Raw genomic sequence first — 17427 nt, 5'->3', positions numbered from 1 at the left:
ACTCTTGCACATTATGCACACATACTGCAAACTCTGTATACATATTGCACTCTTGCACATATAGTTGACTTGGCTGCTACTTAATAACGGCACCATTTAAGAGCCCTTTAAATTATTATGCCATTTATATAGTTTATAAATGGAGACCGCGCTTTTACCGGTCACCTCAATATACCCAGGATGCACTACGACCTCGATTTCCTACTACAAAATTACGTCACTGTAGTTCTTTGCTTCTTAACAGCTGAGGCCAGATCCTACAACAGCAACTACTAAAGGGGTTCAAAACATAACCCGGTTTACTACTAACAATTAAGGAAACAGTTAATTCATTTCAGTTGGCTTTTATGGCAACTTACACTGTTAGTTTAAGAGCACAATTGTAAGTAATTTTTATTAGGGATGTCACGATCAAGGCATTTTAGACTTATCGAGATCGGGATTAATGAGTAGATCATCTCCCGATCATTTTTTTCTCACCCACGTTTCTGTACGCGGCGCATGCGCCACAATGCGGCTGCTTTATAAAGTGGGACCGTGAGACGATGCCTGCAGTGTGGAAATATTTTACGCTGAAAAACGAGAGCTGTGCAACTGCAACTTGTACTGTCTGTAAACTGAGCATTTCATGAGGAGGTAGTAATAGATCTTCGTTTAATACCACAAATTTGATCAGACATATAAAGTTAATACACGCGGCTGAGTACAGCGAATTCACTCGGTTCACTCGGGGAAAGGCTGCGCAGAAGCAACGCAAACTGGAGGAAACTTTCAAGAAAAAAAGTAAGTTTTCACACGACAGCGATAACGCTTTTTGTTTAAACTGCTCATATTGATATGAACACCGTTCATATTGATTTCATTGAAACTGCTGCATTTGAGTTTTCGGGTTTAAAACCCTTTTTCATTTTTAATTTATCTATTTTATTATTACAATGATTATTATCTTTTTAATAAACCCATGCTATGTGAAAGTTCCAAAAGAATTTCACATTTTTTACCATGTTGATGGTACTTGCTGCACTGCAGACCTACTAATTTGTCAAGCATATACGCCATAGATTTTAATAATTTTAATGTACTTATGGTCTATAGTTTGCACCGTGTGCTGTTGGAAAATACATGTATCGGTTTGAGACTCGGATCGGTATCGGGGAAAAGAAATCTTGATCGGGACATCCCTAATTTTTATGTTGCTTATTTGACAACGAAATATGCAACAGTTTAACTTTGATTATGAGGTTGTGTGCGGATCTGTTACAGAATGAACAAAGAAACTGACGATTGATTAATATAAAATATTATTTTATTTAAAGAACTATATACAAATAATTAAAAATAAGTCTTATTTTTTTTCATTGGAGGCTCCCCGCTGGTATCCAGCTGAAACTGTGGGGGGCGCCGTTTGAGCCCGGAGGCCGTAAACATTTCCGTGTAGTGGACCCTCCCATCAGGGTCCTCCGTCATCTTGAAATGTGGGCATTGCACCGCTCTCCACAGCCGCCGTTTAATTTTGCAGGCTCTCTTGAGGGAGTAGGAGCGGGGCTGCCCAGACCGGTGATGCAGCAGGGGGTCCACCACCGCATGGTACACGTCCTGGTACTGCTTCTCCGGAAGACCATGGACAAGAAGGGGCTCTTCGTTTTGGACCGGCAAGGAAAGAAGGTCCAGTTTTGTGTCTGGTGTTGTGGATGGGGAGGCTTGGAGGTCAGGAAGGACTGCAGCATTTTTTATATATTTGACCTTCAGCCTTTCCAGTCCTCCTGACCCTTCCAGGCGTTCCTTCTTGGTGGTCCTTGGAGCCCTGCCAGACTTTGGTAGATCCTCCACACAGTAGTCAGCCAACTTCTGTGTTAACAGGATCGTCTCCCGCAGACTGTACTTTCCCTCTCTGCGTTTGTTCTCGTTTTTCTGCAAAGCCATAAAGGCAGTTTTAAGAAATTACTTATCAGGACAGACTAACTTGATCCATAATAATTTCAGTTAAGCTAAGTAAAAGCTGTTATAAATATTCATGTTAAAACTCACCTGCTCCATAATCACTGCAAGTAGCAAATACGTTTTAACTGAAGACCAACACAGCTAACTCTTGCGATAGTATGAAGCGGAATGAATTACAGTCTGTAGTGATGTGTCAATAGAATTCTAGAATTCTGGTGATGATGATGTAATGCTGAAAATGAAAATCAACAGGAAGTATACAGACTGAAGTTCAGTATCAATCAAAAGTCAGAATACATCTTGTTATAACAAACTTTATTTGTACAATTTTCAATATTTTTGCATAATTATAACAACACGTCAACCCAAACGAGATTTGTACTAAAATCTTGTACTTTATTTTTCCAAACAAAATCTACGAATGCAAGAACTATGGCATATTCTGTCGATCTTGAAAGGAAGGAAGACATTCCAAACACTCAAGCAAAACAAGATAAAATGGGGAAAAAAAATATTGTGCTTAATTACATTGACCTGTTCCAAAATTTACCCACCTGAACTGAAATATGCCCTCCCTCAGCCGTGTCGTATATCTCATTTACATAGTCTCTCCCTGGAATTAAAGACTGACATAGGAAAACTGAATGATGAATTGTCTATCAAAATTAATGAAGCTTATATTAACAAATACTTTGAAATAAATTATTAGGTATCATTTTCATGTTTACTTGTTATTTACATATGCACATATACAGTACATTTCACTGATGAATTTTATGTGTGTAATATGGCTGCAACACCATATGAAGGACGTGCAAAGCTGTGCACCATTTTGACACTCAGAGCACCGAACTTGATAAAAGGCTGGTGAAAAGAGCAGAATGTGTATGTGTGAGTGGGGGGTTATGTTTATATTACATTGTGGGGACCAAATGTTCCCCACAATGTGATAAAAACCTGTTATTTTTAAGTTGTGTGGATAATTTTTCAGGTTCCCACAAAGATCTGTGAATGCAATCAAAAAGGTAAAAATGCCAAAAGTCATACTTATGGTTAATGTTTGGACTGAGTAGGGGTTAAGGTTGCGATGCTGGAATTAGAGTTTTCCCCATAGAAATGAATGGACAGTCCCCACAAAGATATACTTACAAACCTGTGTGTGTGTGTGTGTGTGTGGATTTGCATTGATCACATTTGAGGACCAAATTGTCCCCAACGTGTAGTAAAACCTAAAATTTCCATACTTTTGGGGACATCTTTTGAGGTCCCCATTTGGATAACGTCAGTTTTATAAAAATCTGTGAATGCAATCAAAAAAGTAAAAATGCCAAAAGTCTTGTATTTGGGTTGGTTACTTATGGTTAAGGTTAGGGGTGGGTAGGGATTAAGGGTGTCGTGACTGGGATTAGGGTTTTTCCCATAGAAATGAATGGACGGTCCCCATTTAGAAAAGAAGACCAACTTGTGTGTGTGTGTGTGTGTGTGTGTGTGTGTGTGCATTATGTATATATTAAATTGTGGGGACCAAATGTCCCCACAATGCAATAAAACCTGAAATTTTGACGATGTGGAGACCAGCTTTTTCGGTCCCCCAAAGGGAAACTCAATTTAAAAAAAATCTGTGACTGCAATCAAAAATCTAAAAAAGGTGTTTTGACCACAGAAATGAATGGATGGTCTCCAGGAAGATGAATACAAACGTGTCTATAATTGCATGAAAGAGAACGCAAATCATACAGGACATCTATCCTGGCAAGGCCATACTTCTCTCAGGAAAGCCAAAGCCCAACTTTTCTGTACCATTGTAATACAGATAATGTTTAACTGCTGTAATTAAGCAATACTATTGAAATAATTAAAATATAGAGATTAAATCAGGTGTGTTTTGTGATTTTAAATGAGTATGTGATATACTTGATATAACATGAATGTATTTCTTTCTCACCAAAAGTTATAGTTTTTGGGTTTTCTGTCGTGAGAGATTAAAGCTACAGTACAGGCATGTAAATATTGTTTCCTGTAATAACTTTTAAAAAAATTCTTTTCCTCATTGTTAAAAATCCCATACATTAGAAGGTGACAGTCAGTGGAATCACACAGTGAGATATGCTGGCCAGCCGTCCTATTCATTCAGCACCAGCCCATCAAGTAGAGATTTCAGCACCACGGACAGTGATCTGTGTTAACCTGACCTCAGGTTCCTACACTGGCTACACGGAATTTTCTGTAAATGATTAAATACCTCCAACCCCCTACATGTGGAAATGTTTCCCCCTCCCCCAGACCGTTTCATGTTGTATCCTCATTATGTGTGTATTTGTTTGCAATATGGCTGTATGAGATGTCAGTCATTGACTTGTCGTTTATGCTCCCTGTTTCCTAAGTCTAGTTTTCTCAGATGAAGCAGTTCACACCTTAAGTTAGAAGAAGTTTCCTGTTAATTGCATCTGTTTGAACAGGGGTTCCCCACATATAGAGGAGAAAAGCCCCAACTTACAAATCAGCATCCATTTTTGTACGCTTTCTGTGAATGACGTCCCCGCACAGGATCACCAGATGTTCTTCATCTTTTATCTTGCTGCCTCCCAAGGTCCCTGGTACAGGTCCTCCAGTCCTGGTAGCAGTTTGGCTGCGCAGGCAATGGAACAAAAGCCCCGACCTGAGAAAAGGCAGAGATGCCATTACAAAGGACTGCAAGACGACCACACTTTGTGCTACTTGTATGTTATGTTAGTAAACCACATGCATCTACATTTTGTGCAAAGCCATTGATTTATTTTTAAAACAACTGCACTGTGATATTTTTAACAAAAACAGCATATTGTCCTATTTTCAGCTCTAAGCATCATATGGGCCTCTTACTGGCTTTCCAATGGCTTTTGGGGTCACATGATGGTCGATAATGATATTTCAGGCCTTTATTGAAATCACCTTAAAAATTGATCTGGAATATATCGATTTATACTATAATTAATTGTGCAAATTAACACAAATGGGGTCATTTTGACCACAAACAATAATTGATAGTTGGAGGGTAACATTCCTCTAGATTGCAAAGGTACTGATACTAAAACCTGTGACCTCAAAAAGTACAAAGAACTGGAGCAAAATAAAAATGGTGAAAGCTGTCAGAAACAGACAGGAAACTATATGGATGTTTTAGAAGAGGTAGATGGGGTCCAGTTGGCTGTATTAGTGTCTATGTGTCCTCTGTATGACTGGCATCCTGTCCAGGATGTACTCCATCCCCGTGCCCTGTCCTGTTTGGGATAGGCTCCAGGCCCCACAGCCCTCACCAGGATGAGAGGTTAGAAGATAGATGGGTGGATCCCTGAGAGATGCTCATAACCCTAATTTGTTGTTCTGTATCCAACCAGCTACTCTAGTATTTTTCATTATTTTTAAATGAGTTTTAGGAATGCCTTTTTCAGTCTAACTGACAAAGCAGGTTTTTGTGATCTAATGAGCTGCCATGCCTTGTGATGGACTGCCGCCCCTCCTGGGAGATTCTCTGCCCTGTGATAGGTTGGCACCCCCCTCCTGGCTTTTTCCCTGCCCTGTGATAGGTTGGCACCCCCCTCCTGGCTTTTTCCCTGCCCTGTGATAGGTTGGCACCCCCCTCCTGGCTTTTTCCCTGCCCTGTGATGGGTTGGCACCGCCCCCTGCTTATTCCCTGCCCTGTGATGGGTTGGCACCGCCCCCTGCTTATTCCCTGCACTCCTAAAGGGCTGGTGTCCCCATCTGGGTTATTCCCTGCCATGCGATGGGTTTGCCATCCCCTCCTGGGTTCCTCCTTGCATTGCGCCCATTATTATCAGGTATATATTCCAGAGACCTGTAACCCTACATGGGACAAGTGGCTGTGGAACGTGAATTAAGTGATTAATTAATCAAATTACAAACATAGAATTAGTAAATAATCATCTCTCCTGTTTACACCCCTGTCCTATTTTCAGTATTCACTATTACATTTGAGTTGGCCTCCCGTCCAGGGTGAGCACCAACCTTGTGCCATATGCTGCTGAGGAGAGGCTACCAGCCCGTTTGCTAGATGGATGGATGATGGATGGATGGATTTATTTCACTGAACAATTCAATAAGCTCTGTAATAAATATAATTAAACTGGCAGTTAACATTCTCTGGCTGTCTAAATGCTCTTCTTTTTTGTCTCGCATTCTTCACATGTAGCCTGTGTAATAGTACAGGTGTAGCTGGTCCTGGTCCCTATAAGGGAAAAACTCTATTTTATAAAAATCCGTGACTGCAATGAAAAAACTAAAAATGCAAAAACTCTTGTATTTTGGTTGCCTACTTATGCTTATGGTTAGGGCTGAGTAGGGGTTAAGTTAGCATTAGTATTTTTCCCATAGAAATGAATGAGCGGTCCCCATAAGGATATGTGTGTGTGTGTGTGTGTGTATAGGTGTTTCATTGATCACTATGACTATGCTCTAAATGATTTAAGCAGATTTAGCTTAAGTTGTAACTTTTCATGTGGAATGAACTGCAATGTCTCTGAATTAATTTAATTAATACTCATTTAGGTCAGTTCATTTACAATTCCTAATTTCAGGAGCCAGTTAATAAATCTAATTCATTTAAGAACATAAGAACTATACAAACGAGAGGAGGCCATTCGGCCCATCGAGCTCGCTTGGGGAGAACTTAACTAATAGCTCAGAGTTGTTAAAATCTTATCTAGCTCTGATTTAAAGGAACCCAAGGATTCAGCTTGCACTACGTTATCAGGAAGACTATTCCATACTCTGACTACACGCTGTGTAAAGAAGTGCTTCCTTACATCCAGTTTGAAATGTTCTCCCGCTAATTTCCACCTATGGCCACGAGTTCTTGTATTTGAACTAATGCTGAAGTAACTATTCGGTTGAACAGCATCCAAACCTGTTAGAATCTTATAGACCTGGATCATGTCCCCCCTCAGTCTCCTTTGCTTGAGGCTGAACAGATTTAGCTCAAATAACCTTTCCTCGTATGACATTCCTCTAAGACCAGGAATCATTCTTGTGGCCCTACGCTGCACCTTTTCTAAGGCCGCTTTGTCCTTTTTAAGATATGGTGACCAAACCTGTACACAATATTCTAGGTGAGGTCTCACCAAGGAATTGTATAATCTTAGCATTACCTCCCTTGACTTAAACTCCACACACCTGGAGATATACCCCAACATCCTATTGGCCTTTTTTATTGCTTCCCCGCACTGGCGAGAATGTTTACAATAATTCCAGGGGAAAGCATTTCCGGTAAGGCACTGCTCATTGACACAGATTATAAAGCTTGTTAGACTATGCAACATTATTTAGCAGGTCTGAGAGAAGGTGAGAGCTCCCCTAGTGGCCGCAGAAGTGCATTTCCCTAGAGCAGATATAATGGGTGGCAGCCTCATTGCTTTTTAATCACAACTTGGGATAGAACAACAAATTTAATCATTCTGCTCATTTAATATTTCGATTTTAATTAGGTTTAATTTTTGGATATCCATGTTTACATAATATTTAGAATCCCACTGCAGTTGAGAATGGAATGCCACAGATATTAGTCTCCACCACATATCATTGCTTGTTTTACTTCAGGATTCCTTTGGTTGTTTAAACTGATTGCTCTGTATCAGTTGGCTTTGTGTGTTTTGAGATGTATAATTGCCAAAGAGTCCTGAAAAGCTGATGGTTTAGATACCAGAATTAGTATGAGCAGGACTTAATGTGTTTTCTTATGGTGGGGATGTTAGAAGACATTGAGGTTTTTTATTCTATGTACATCCAATCTTAGCCTCCCACCCAAGATCACTCCATGGAGCACGAACCAACACACCCCACCAAGATCCGTTTTAGCTGTGGTAGCCAATATATTTGGGGATTTATGCACTTGTCCTATTCAACATCATAACAGTGAATTAAAAATAGAGGTCGACCGATATGGGTTTTTCAATAGCCGATGCCGATGACGATATAGGTCATAGTCAGGGTCAGCCGATGGCCGATATATGCTGCCGATATTTTTTGGCCGAAAATTGGACGTTTTCCCCTCTATTTGCATGATAAAATATCACATTAATAATAACAAACGATACACAAAATTTCTCAACTTAGCATTTACTGAATACTGACTTGTGTAAATTTAAATATAAACTTAAATAACAAAAACACAATAAAACTTATAAACAACTTAAACTTATAAACAATAAAGATAGCAGCATCAGAATCTCTTTAGCAGCAAACTCATTCTTCAGCTCCCAAGCTCACCAGTCTGCTGCAGATATTGCACCTGGCTTTTCCTGGTGTTGGCTTTGTGAAATGCTGCCATACAGGATTAGATTTTTGTTCAGCCATCAGACAGCAATTACTAAAACAGAAGAATAAATGCAAGGTTAGAATTTTTATTATAGTACCTTCATCTTCAATTCATTCTACAATTCCAGTATTCCATGCACATTAAAACAATTACACTCTAATACATTTTGAAGAAAAAAAAACACTTAATGCATCATGGTTTGATGAGTAGTGTAACACTAACATGTTGTTTCTGTTGTTAGCAGACAGATAGCTTAAAGCCAAATTCACAATCAGAATCTAGTGATCCCGGAAAATAAAATAAAATAACTGTCGTATTGCACAGCCTTGTATGCAAGGACAACATAAGCCCCTAGTGATTGTGACGTTGTCTACGTATACGCCCGTATAAAGGATAGACATGTTTAATGAGGAAACTAACTGCGCAAAGTCATGCACTTTTTATCTAGACGTCTGACAAATTGTTTGAATCTCCGGTCTCAAATGAAAAAAAGTTGCACAGAAGGACCATTGTCAGCATCAGCTCAAGTAAATGGTAACCACGCTTTCGAACAAACACTTTTCTCCGCCATGCATTGTTCTTAGCAGCTCTGTGTCTCCGAGGACGGCGCTGTCTGTGATCAGGGCAGAGTAACGCAACTCTCACACATGCTGCAGTATTTGAGAGCTGCCTGCTCCGCCCCACACACTCACAGAGTGAAACTCTCCGACACAAGAAAAAAAACATAACCGATAACATCGGGCTGATATGGTAATAATTAAAATGTTAACAATTAAAATGATTTTTAACGATTAAAAAACGTCTGTGAGCCCACCAATAAGCGCACAAAACGAACTCTATTAGAATCAATGATCCTTAATGTTACCTGTAAGCTACAGTTGGTTGAAGGCTCATTATCATTACCGCAGTTCCCAATAGCGTAATTCGCGTTTTCTTTTAAAGCAACATTTCATAGCAAACTACTTAAATAAACAGGTCATTGAAAGATCAGAATTTAAGCCTTACCGTTTTATCCCAGGACTCTTCCAAAACTTCTGGCTGTGGTCCTGCACAAGGCAGCATGGGTCACGTGTTCCACAGCAACAATAACACTGGGCTACCCGCAGACGTGCCTGTCTGAAATTCGGCGTAGTGCACTCGGATATCGGCCGATGCGGATACATTAAAAAATGCTAAATATCGGCCCGATATATCGGCCTGCCGATATATCGGTCGACCTCTAATTAAAAATCTACTGAATCAAAGGCAGTACCATGTCATGCTATGGAAATATACATATACATACAACTCAGGCTCTTTTCTGCAAATATAAGGCTACAAGGCCAAGTGTGGGTAATCAAAATGGCCTTACATTAACAAATACATCACCCCAAAAAAGCATTACATGAGCAATCACAGCTATTCGATTTTTTTTTTTATCTCAACAGAGAACATCTTGCAAGGTCAGTATTTGGGAGAGTTTCCTTCATGACGGTGGGTGAAATATACCACAGCTGCAGAAAAGCCCAGTCTTGGCAGAATAGCCATATTAATGAGCTCTTGAGCAAAGACCTTTACTCCCAAAGGGACAGAAAACTGTATCAGGCCATGCTGGCAAAGACCCTTGTTTCAAACCTGGTACCACTTTGCGTTGAATGCTGAAAAGGACCATTTAAATACATTAGGTATGTTATTTGCTAAACTTGGGTTTACTTTACTCATAAAAAATAATATCCCAATTTACCCAAACGAGTGAGCACAAATATTGATTTGAAATATTAATTCATGTTAATATTGAAATTAATTAATATTAATATTGAAATATTGATTTGAGTAAATCTTATAGGATGGTACTGTGACAGTGGGTAGACTATAGCTTTATTTATTTAAAATGTTTCTTAGAATTGGGTATAAAGTCAACCCAAAAAAGTGAGTGCAAATTGTTACATCATTCAATCTGAGTAAATTCTACAGTTTATTTTTTTCCAGTTCATGTACAGAATTACAGTACATTACAGTATTTTATCGACAAGGTTCTCATAAATATTGCCCAGAAAGCATTTTTTCTACAGTATTGTACTATTTTAAACAGTATGTTACTGTAATAATGTCACTGTTTATTACAGCAGGGGTGCAGATTGAACCCATGACCCTGGAGGCGTGAGGCTATAGTAGGAGCAACGGGCCACTATTCATACTGTGAGAAATGATGTATGTTTAATCATACATTGTAACTGATATGTCGTTACACTGCTTGTGTATGCTTTGCACCTTGCCTTTCTCCCTTACTTGTGTTTCTTGTTCTCCACACCTTGTGAGCTTCAACATGAACTGATTGATTGTTTTTCATAAGGCCCCAGGTTAGTTAGGTCCAGTCTCCTGGAAAATCACTAGAATGTGTCCTTGGCTTTGGAAGCTAAGAGCATCTTATTTTCAGGGAGAGCCCTGTAATATTTATTTTAATAAATTATTTTTATTGATAAACCTTCATACTGATAATCCTCTTGTAGTGGTCCTAAAAGAAAACATGACTGAAGATATTATGTTTGTTTTATCCATTTCAGTACAGACACATTTCACGATTCAGTAACCTGACTTGTCCAATAGATGGCAGTGTAGTACTTCGACTAAGACGTGCTATGGAAATTGCCGGTAAAAACGGAAAGCTGGTTTTCCATTTTAAACGTTTGTCTGACTGAAATGACCACATGTTGTACATATGTAATCGTACTATACATCTAACCTTCAGCGTTGTATTACCTACCTTAATTATCTGCAGCAATAAAATATGTACGCGTAATTGGACAGCTGCAAATTAAGCAATCTGTCTGATTTTACATTGAAGTAGGCATGGACGGACGGTAAGATGAATGCAGGAGAGACCTGTGAATAAGCTTAAAGTATACAAAAAATATGATAAAATAATACATATTTTTAAACATTTAACTGGATAACGACAGCTTCACAGTACTTATATAACCCTGCACAATTTCGAATATCATCACAGCTCCCTGAAAATTAACAGCTATCATTATAGTACAAATAAGCAGTTATCCAGACATCCCGACTCTCCCGGAAGTTCCGGGAGTCTCCCACATATTGACAGCGACTCCCTGATACCCGCAAATTGAATAAAATATCCCGGAAAGAAGAGGAAGTAAACAAGAGCATGCATGCGAGACAGTAGTGTGTGCATTGCGCACTCGAGAGACGCGCGCGTACGACGGAATGAGCGAGAGAAAGAGAGAACGTGCATATGTGTGGATCCCTGCGTGTGTGCCCTGTAGCCCGTGCTAGACAGACAGCATCCTGATTGGTTTACTTAGCAAAATAAACCAATCAGATTTCAATGTGGGCGGGCTTCTATTTAACTTCTCGAGGACCGAAGTTATCGGTTCAGTGGAGCATCATGACAGAGGGAGAGTGCCACAAAAAACGGAAATATAAAACGCATTTCACTTCAGAAAGTGTATCCATGTTTAATAAGGATGAAAATAATGTTAGCAATAGTGATTTCAGCATTGCTCATGACGGTTTAAACGACTGTAAAATGCATGTTGAGGTGAGTTTAACAAGTGTCATTTCATGTGCTGTATTATTCAGGTCTACACTAGTTAGACACTTGGTTAGTTGCTAATGCTGTCATGAAAGACTCCTTGAAGACTTTTGTAAAGAAGCAATGGGATATAATTAAGGAATTTGCATAAATGGTAAAATAATCTACTTATATTATTGTCAAAATAATACATAATATTGACCTTCGTAATTTAGTGCGCTGACTAGAGGAAATTAATGAAGAAATTAAACTGTGAAATCAAGTTTGTTGAAGTTACTGTACAGTACATCTCACTCCTTGTCGGGCGGTTGGGGGCACCTCCCTGAATTGAGTTTTTGCAGGTTGGGAAGTCTGAAGTATTCTACCTTAGGGAAGGGAGGGGGTCCTGGCTGTGAAAGTTGGGGGGCGGCGGCAGACGATCTCAGAGGCAAACTGCTGTCCACCCAAAAATGCAGGCCCCTCATGTAAGCTCACATCTACCCAAATGTTCCAACCCCAGAGGCAAGCTGCTTTCAACTCAACCCCCTGACCCCAGAGGTAAGCTCACTTCCACCCAAAGACCCTGGTCACAGAAGTAAGCTGACATTCACCCAAACCCCCAGGCCCCAGAAGGAAGCTGCCATCTACTTAAACGACCTACCCCCAGAGGTAAGTTGACATCCATCCAACTGCCTTGATCCTAGGCGAAAGCTGCCCCGGTACGTCTAGGTGATGACACTCCATCCTACAGGGTTGACATGATGCATTTTCCTGAAGCACACAGAGGACACGTCGGGTTTTAGGTAAGTGTGCTTTGTTTTTCTGTGCGTGTGTTTTATTTGGTATGGATTTTATTTATTGACATGTAAAGATTTTACTGAGCACTGTTTTGGTTGATCACTGTAGCACTTATTCATCAATATTAACATTATTAACATTTATTAGCATTTTATTTGATCTGTTGTGCTGTTTATTGTGCAATTAACCTATTTCATTCCCAGGCTTACTGATTTTATGTGTCTTGGGAAGGTGTATGATGCCGTTTTAGCCCGACCCTTGTGCAGAGTAGGGCTGCACGATATTGGAAAAAAATTACATTGCGATATTTTTTTCCAAACGATATATATTGCGATATTGAGAGCCATCAATCCAGGCTAAAGTCAATAATTACCAATAATTACATATTAATAATTTCACTAATAAGCAAGCTTCATTACAAGTGACAAAAAGGTTACTTAATATTTTATTCCAAAATTAGAACATTTCTGTAAACACAAAAGCAGAACACATTTTTAAATAAAACAGCAGCTTTACACCAACCCCCCTGATTGATTTACAACAATATAACTTAAAATAAATATATTTTTTATAAAACAACTTATAAGCATTTTGGTTCACAATCTTTTAAGTCGACTTTTCTTAGCCAAAGTGCCAAAGTAAAACAGTGTTGGTGTTGGTCATTATAATCATGGCTAAATATATGAAATAAACAAAATGAAATAAAATTTTATATATTTTGCATTAAATCTTCTAAACAGATTAGAGAACATATTCCTGTAAACAGAAAAGCTGAACACATTTAAACAGCAGCTTTGCAACACCAACCCCCCTGATTGGTTCATAACATAACTTAAATATATATTTTCTTATAAAACAACTTATAAGCATTTTGGTTCACAATCTTTTGTTTTTAAGTCAACTTTTCTTAGCAAAAGTGCCAAAGTAAAACCGTGTTGGTCATCATCATAATCATGGCTAAACAAAATGAAATAAAACCTCTAAACTGAGTATTCTTTAGCATGATCATGATCATGCATGCTGTATGCTTTGCTTACTCAAGGTTTCCAGCTAAGAATACAAGTCTATCAACCTTTGCAGGCTTGAGACAGGTTCGTTGGCAAGTGACGATGTTGCCACTAGTACTGAAAAGTCTCTCTGACGGCGAGCTTGTCGCAGGAATACACAGGTTTTTGCGGGCAAGTCTGGCGAGATGAGGAAAGCTTAGTTTGTGTACTTTCCACCATGCAAGTGGATCCTCCTCTTTGTCTGTTGGAGGTGTTAGCAGGTAAGTGTTTAACTCTGCTTCCAAAGCATCCTTTAGGGAATCACCCTTTGCTTCAGTTTCTCTCTGTTTAAAGAAGCTTCCCAATGACTTCTTTGCTTTCTTTGCCTGGGGTGCACTGGTAACGTTGGGCTCCACGTCAGTGCTGCAGCTTGATTTCTCCTGGCATTCCATCATCTGTGATACCACTCTGGCCTTAACTTGGGTCTTCTTGTCTGCACTGATGAAGTCTATCTTGAACCGGGGGTCCAAAAAAGATGCCATATCTAGCAGCTTCTGAGTATCATCATCTTCGTATTTCTCATTGAGGTAGTCCAGCATCTTCATCTTTATGTTCTTGATCAGGTCTGTGTCTTCCTCTCGCATTTCCAGTAGTGAAGTGTTGAAGAGCTGAAGAACTGGCTTTACAAAGGAGACACTGACGTATTCATCGCCTGAAAGTGCATCAGTGAAATCCAGCATTGGGCTCAGTGACTTGCTTACAGACTCCAGCACATCTGTATCTTGCCAGGTTGGAATTAGATGCCGCAGCTTCTTGTCTGCAGACAGGACCTGAGTTAAAGCCTGCTGCTGCTCTAATATCCTGCTGATCATCATCTGTCTGGAACCCCATCTTGTTTGGCATTCTGAGATGAGACAATGTGATGGTAGATTGAGTTCCTTCTGGACTTTTGCCAGGGCATCGCTGGCCTTCCAGCTGTGAGAGAAGTGGCTCACCAGCTTCTTGCAGACTCCTATAGCACGATCATCCTTTTTCACTGCATTTTCTAAGCGGAGAAAACAAACAAAACATTGCGAACTTTAATTATTGAAGCACACTGTTTTATTTCAAACAATAAATGAAGAGCTCTTTTCCAAAACGCGATAAACGGCAATAATAATTTCCTTGTTTAAAATGTACTGCAAGATACAGTTTCTTTCCAAACCCCAATAAGCGCCGAACTTAATTTTAACCTAGTGAACGTTCTCGCAATCCAACGTGGCTGCGCTCTTAACAGATGTTTGTTCATTAGGCTATAATTCCTCAAAATAAGTAAAAAAATCTTATTCTCTCTCTCTCTCTCTCTCTCTAAGTTTTCGGTGCTGATGCAGGACGCGTTCATGTACACGGCACCTAAAAGCTGTCACAAAGAACCAGCAAAAGTAATGATTAGGAATATGTAAAATATTGCAATGAGACATTTTAATTGTTTATTAATAACTGCGAACATGAAAAATAAAAGACAAAAGACTTTTAAAAAAAGACAACCATCAATTTTTGGGAAAAATGGATGGATTTATAGCGTTTTGAAAAGAAAAAAAAAATTACTTTGAATTTATCAACAACAATATAGTTGTTTGATTTAATAATCATTATTCAACATGTTCAGACTAAGCAAAAAACATTTTAACAGGATAAATTGAATATTCACAAAATGTGTGGGTCTAGGTAAAACAATTAATTTCCCTGAAAACTATTGAAATGGAGTTATCGCGTTTTGGAAAAGAGCTCCTCAAATGTGCTCATAAAACTATTTTTTGTTTAAAATTAAATGTTTAGTGTCTGTATTTTTTCTTACGTTTTAAAGCTCTACGTACACACATGCAACAAATTCATTTTACAAGTTTTGTCAGTTTCAGGACAGGTTATTAATTAAAACAGCTCAGTAAAAATTTATTTTTATTTTGGATAAAGATCATGGTCATTACTCACCAACTGCAAGATGCAGTCTGTGGCCGAAGCACTGTAGCCTGGTCCACTTGTTCAGATCGGCAGCTTTCACCATGTTCGCTGCATTATCTGTTGTTATACAGACTTGACGTGTCTCATCTAAGCCCCAAGCGGACACCGCTTCTCTCAGGGCCTCTGCGACATTCTCGGCTGTATGACTTTCCGGGAAAAATGCCGTCTGCAAACAGCGACTTTTTAGCTCGAAGTCCTCTGTGATGAAATGGACCGTCAGACTCATGTAGGGCTCCGTTGTCCTGCTGGACCACAAGTCTGTTGTAGTTGCATAGTATTCCACGTGCGACAGTTCTGCTTCAATCTTAGATTTGCATTTTTCATACAGCTCTTTTATCGCAACTTGGGAAAAATATGTGCGGGATGGTATAACATACCGCCTGTCAAGCGTTCGGATCATTTTCTTAAATCCCTCTTTGGCGACGGTATTTAATGGCAACATATCTTTAGCGATATGAAACGTTATTGCGTCTGTTATTTCTTTCTGTCGTTGAGAGCCTTTCTGGTAAGGTGTCACACTGGCAAAGGCATCACAAATATTTGTTTGTTTTGGTTGACATCCAGATTTGGCTTTGTATTCGTCGTAAAGAGCTTTGTGGTGCCGTTTTAAGTGATCAGACAAATTGGTGGTGTTTCCATGTTTTGTGGCCACAACTTTATGACACTCCATGCAAAGTACCTCTTTTTGGTCAACATCCTCCTTTTTGTAGCCGAAATAGTCCCAAATAGCTGATTTCGACTTTCTTTTTCGCACATTTTTAGCAGTGAATGTTGGCTGTGAGCGGTGAGCAGCAACACAGTGAACCAATCACTGTGCAGGCACGCGGAACGTGCATGTCACCCCAGCAACAAGCCATACAACAAACTCGTGTTTACTGTGCTACCGTTCTCTTAATACACAATGGGCTTCTACCCTTCACATCGTATGTTCCGGCGATGTGACTATCGCTCACGCGCACATCGTGATGTCGATGTCAAAACAGAATATCGTTCAGCCCTAGTGCAGAGCTTGGAAGTCTGCGGATGTGTTCCTTTTTAACCCTCTGGAGTCTTGGGGTAGGGGACACACTTTCACTAACTGGGGCATGCTCACACATTTCATTCAATATCATAAACTTAATTCCTGGCAAATAAATTATTTCTTATATATTTGGTTTGGCAACAAACTCATCTTAATCTTTGTGTACTTTGTAAATATGTCAGATTTATGTGAAGTTTGTAATTTGACATTCAAAGTATAGACATTGCAAAATGCACTTTGGAACACTCTGTGGGTAGTTCTATTGTTTAATATTATCTTTGAAAGTCTTATTGTACTGTGTTGGCATGATTTGCATAGTGTGGGAATGTTTCAGCTTTATAGATTGTGATTATGTGTTAATGTAAGTAGTACAAGCATAATATTTATTATTCATGTATTTGAGCTGATTTACATTTTGTTTTGGTATGAAAAGGTCATTTTGATACGTCCCCCATGGAGGGGACCACATATTAAACGGATTTTTGGAACAGGGAGCCGGAAGTGGGGCTTGCCCCATCTCCTCCAGGCATCGACCCGGTATTGCAGTGCTTCCGGGAACGGTGCACCTCTACTGCCCCCTGTTGTTGAAAGGCAGAACTGACTGACTGAATGGGTGACTAATAGACTGAGTGCCTCTGGATGGCCAACTAATTAGCCGCATGTGGTGTGAGGGAGGGGCCCTGTCCGTGCGCGGCCCCCATTTCCCGCCTTTTTTCTTTTTTTTTAAAGTAAGGTGACACGCTGTCGTTTGTGCGGTGGGCAGCTGTGCTGAGGTAAGGCATGACTTCATCTTTGCCTTTTGAATTTTCCCTCATGTTTGTTTAAATGATTGCTGTTTTTTGAGAGGACAGGAGGA

At 39.5% G+C, this 17427-nt stretch overlaps 2 long non-coding RNA genes and 1 pseudogene across 2 annotated transcripts; 2 read left to right on the top strand and 1 right to left on the bottom strand.

Moving 5' to 3' along the window:
- The first annotated feature begins 516 nt into the window (after positions 1–516).
- On the top strand, positions 517–2658 carry LOC140582182 (uncharacterized). Its single transcript, XR_011985105.1, has 2 exons — positions 517–783; positions 1520–2658. It is a non-coding gene; the product is annotated as an uncharacterized lncRNA (long non-coding RNA).
- Positions 1775–9953, bottom strand: LOC140582173 (uncharacterized). The gene is made up of 4 exons (XR_011985093.1): positions 9257–9953; positions 8203–8302; positions 2029–4600; positions 1775–1911 (listed from the first exon to the last, which is right to left on the bottom strand). It is a non-coding gene; the product is annotated as an uncharacterized lncRNA (long non-coding RNA).
- Positions 9954–16909: 6956 nt separating this feature from the next.
- LOC140582539 (U2 spliceosomal RNA) lies at positions 16910–17142 on the top strand (annotated as a pseudogene).
- Positions 17143–17427: the final 285 nt, after the last annotated feature.

Source organism: Paramormyrops kingsleyae, chromosome 24 (genome assembly GCF_048594095.1).
Source record: "Paramormyrops kingsleyae isolate MSU_618 chromosome 24, PKINGS_0.4, whole genome shotgun sequence".
NCBI lineage: Eukaryota > Metazoa > Chordata > Actinopteri > Osteoglossiformes > Mormyridae > Paramormyrops > Paramormyrops kingsleyae.
The sequence above is the reverse complement of the archived record's forward strand: the minus strand, read 5'-3'. Positions and strand labels throughout refer to the sequence as shown.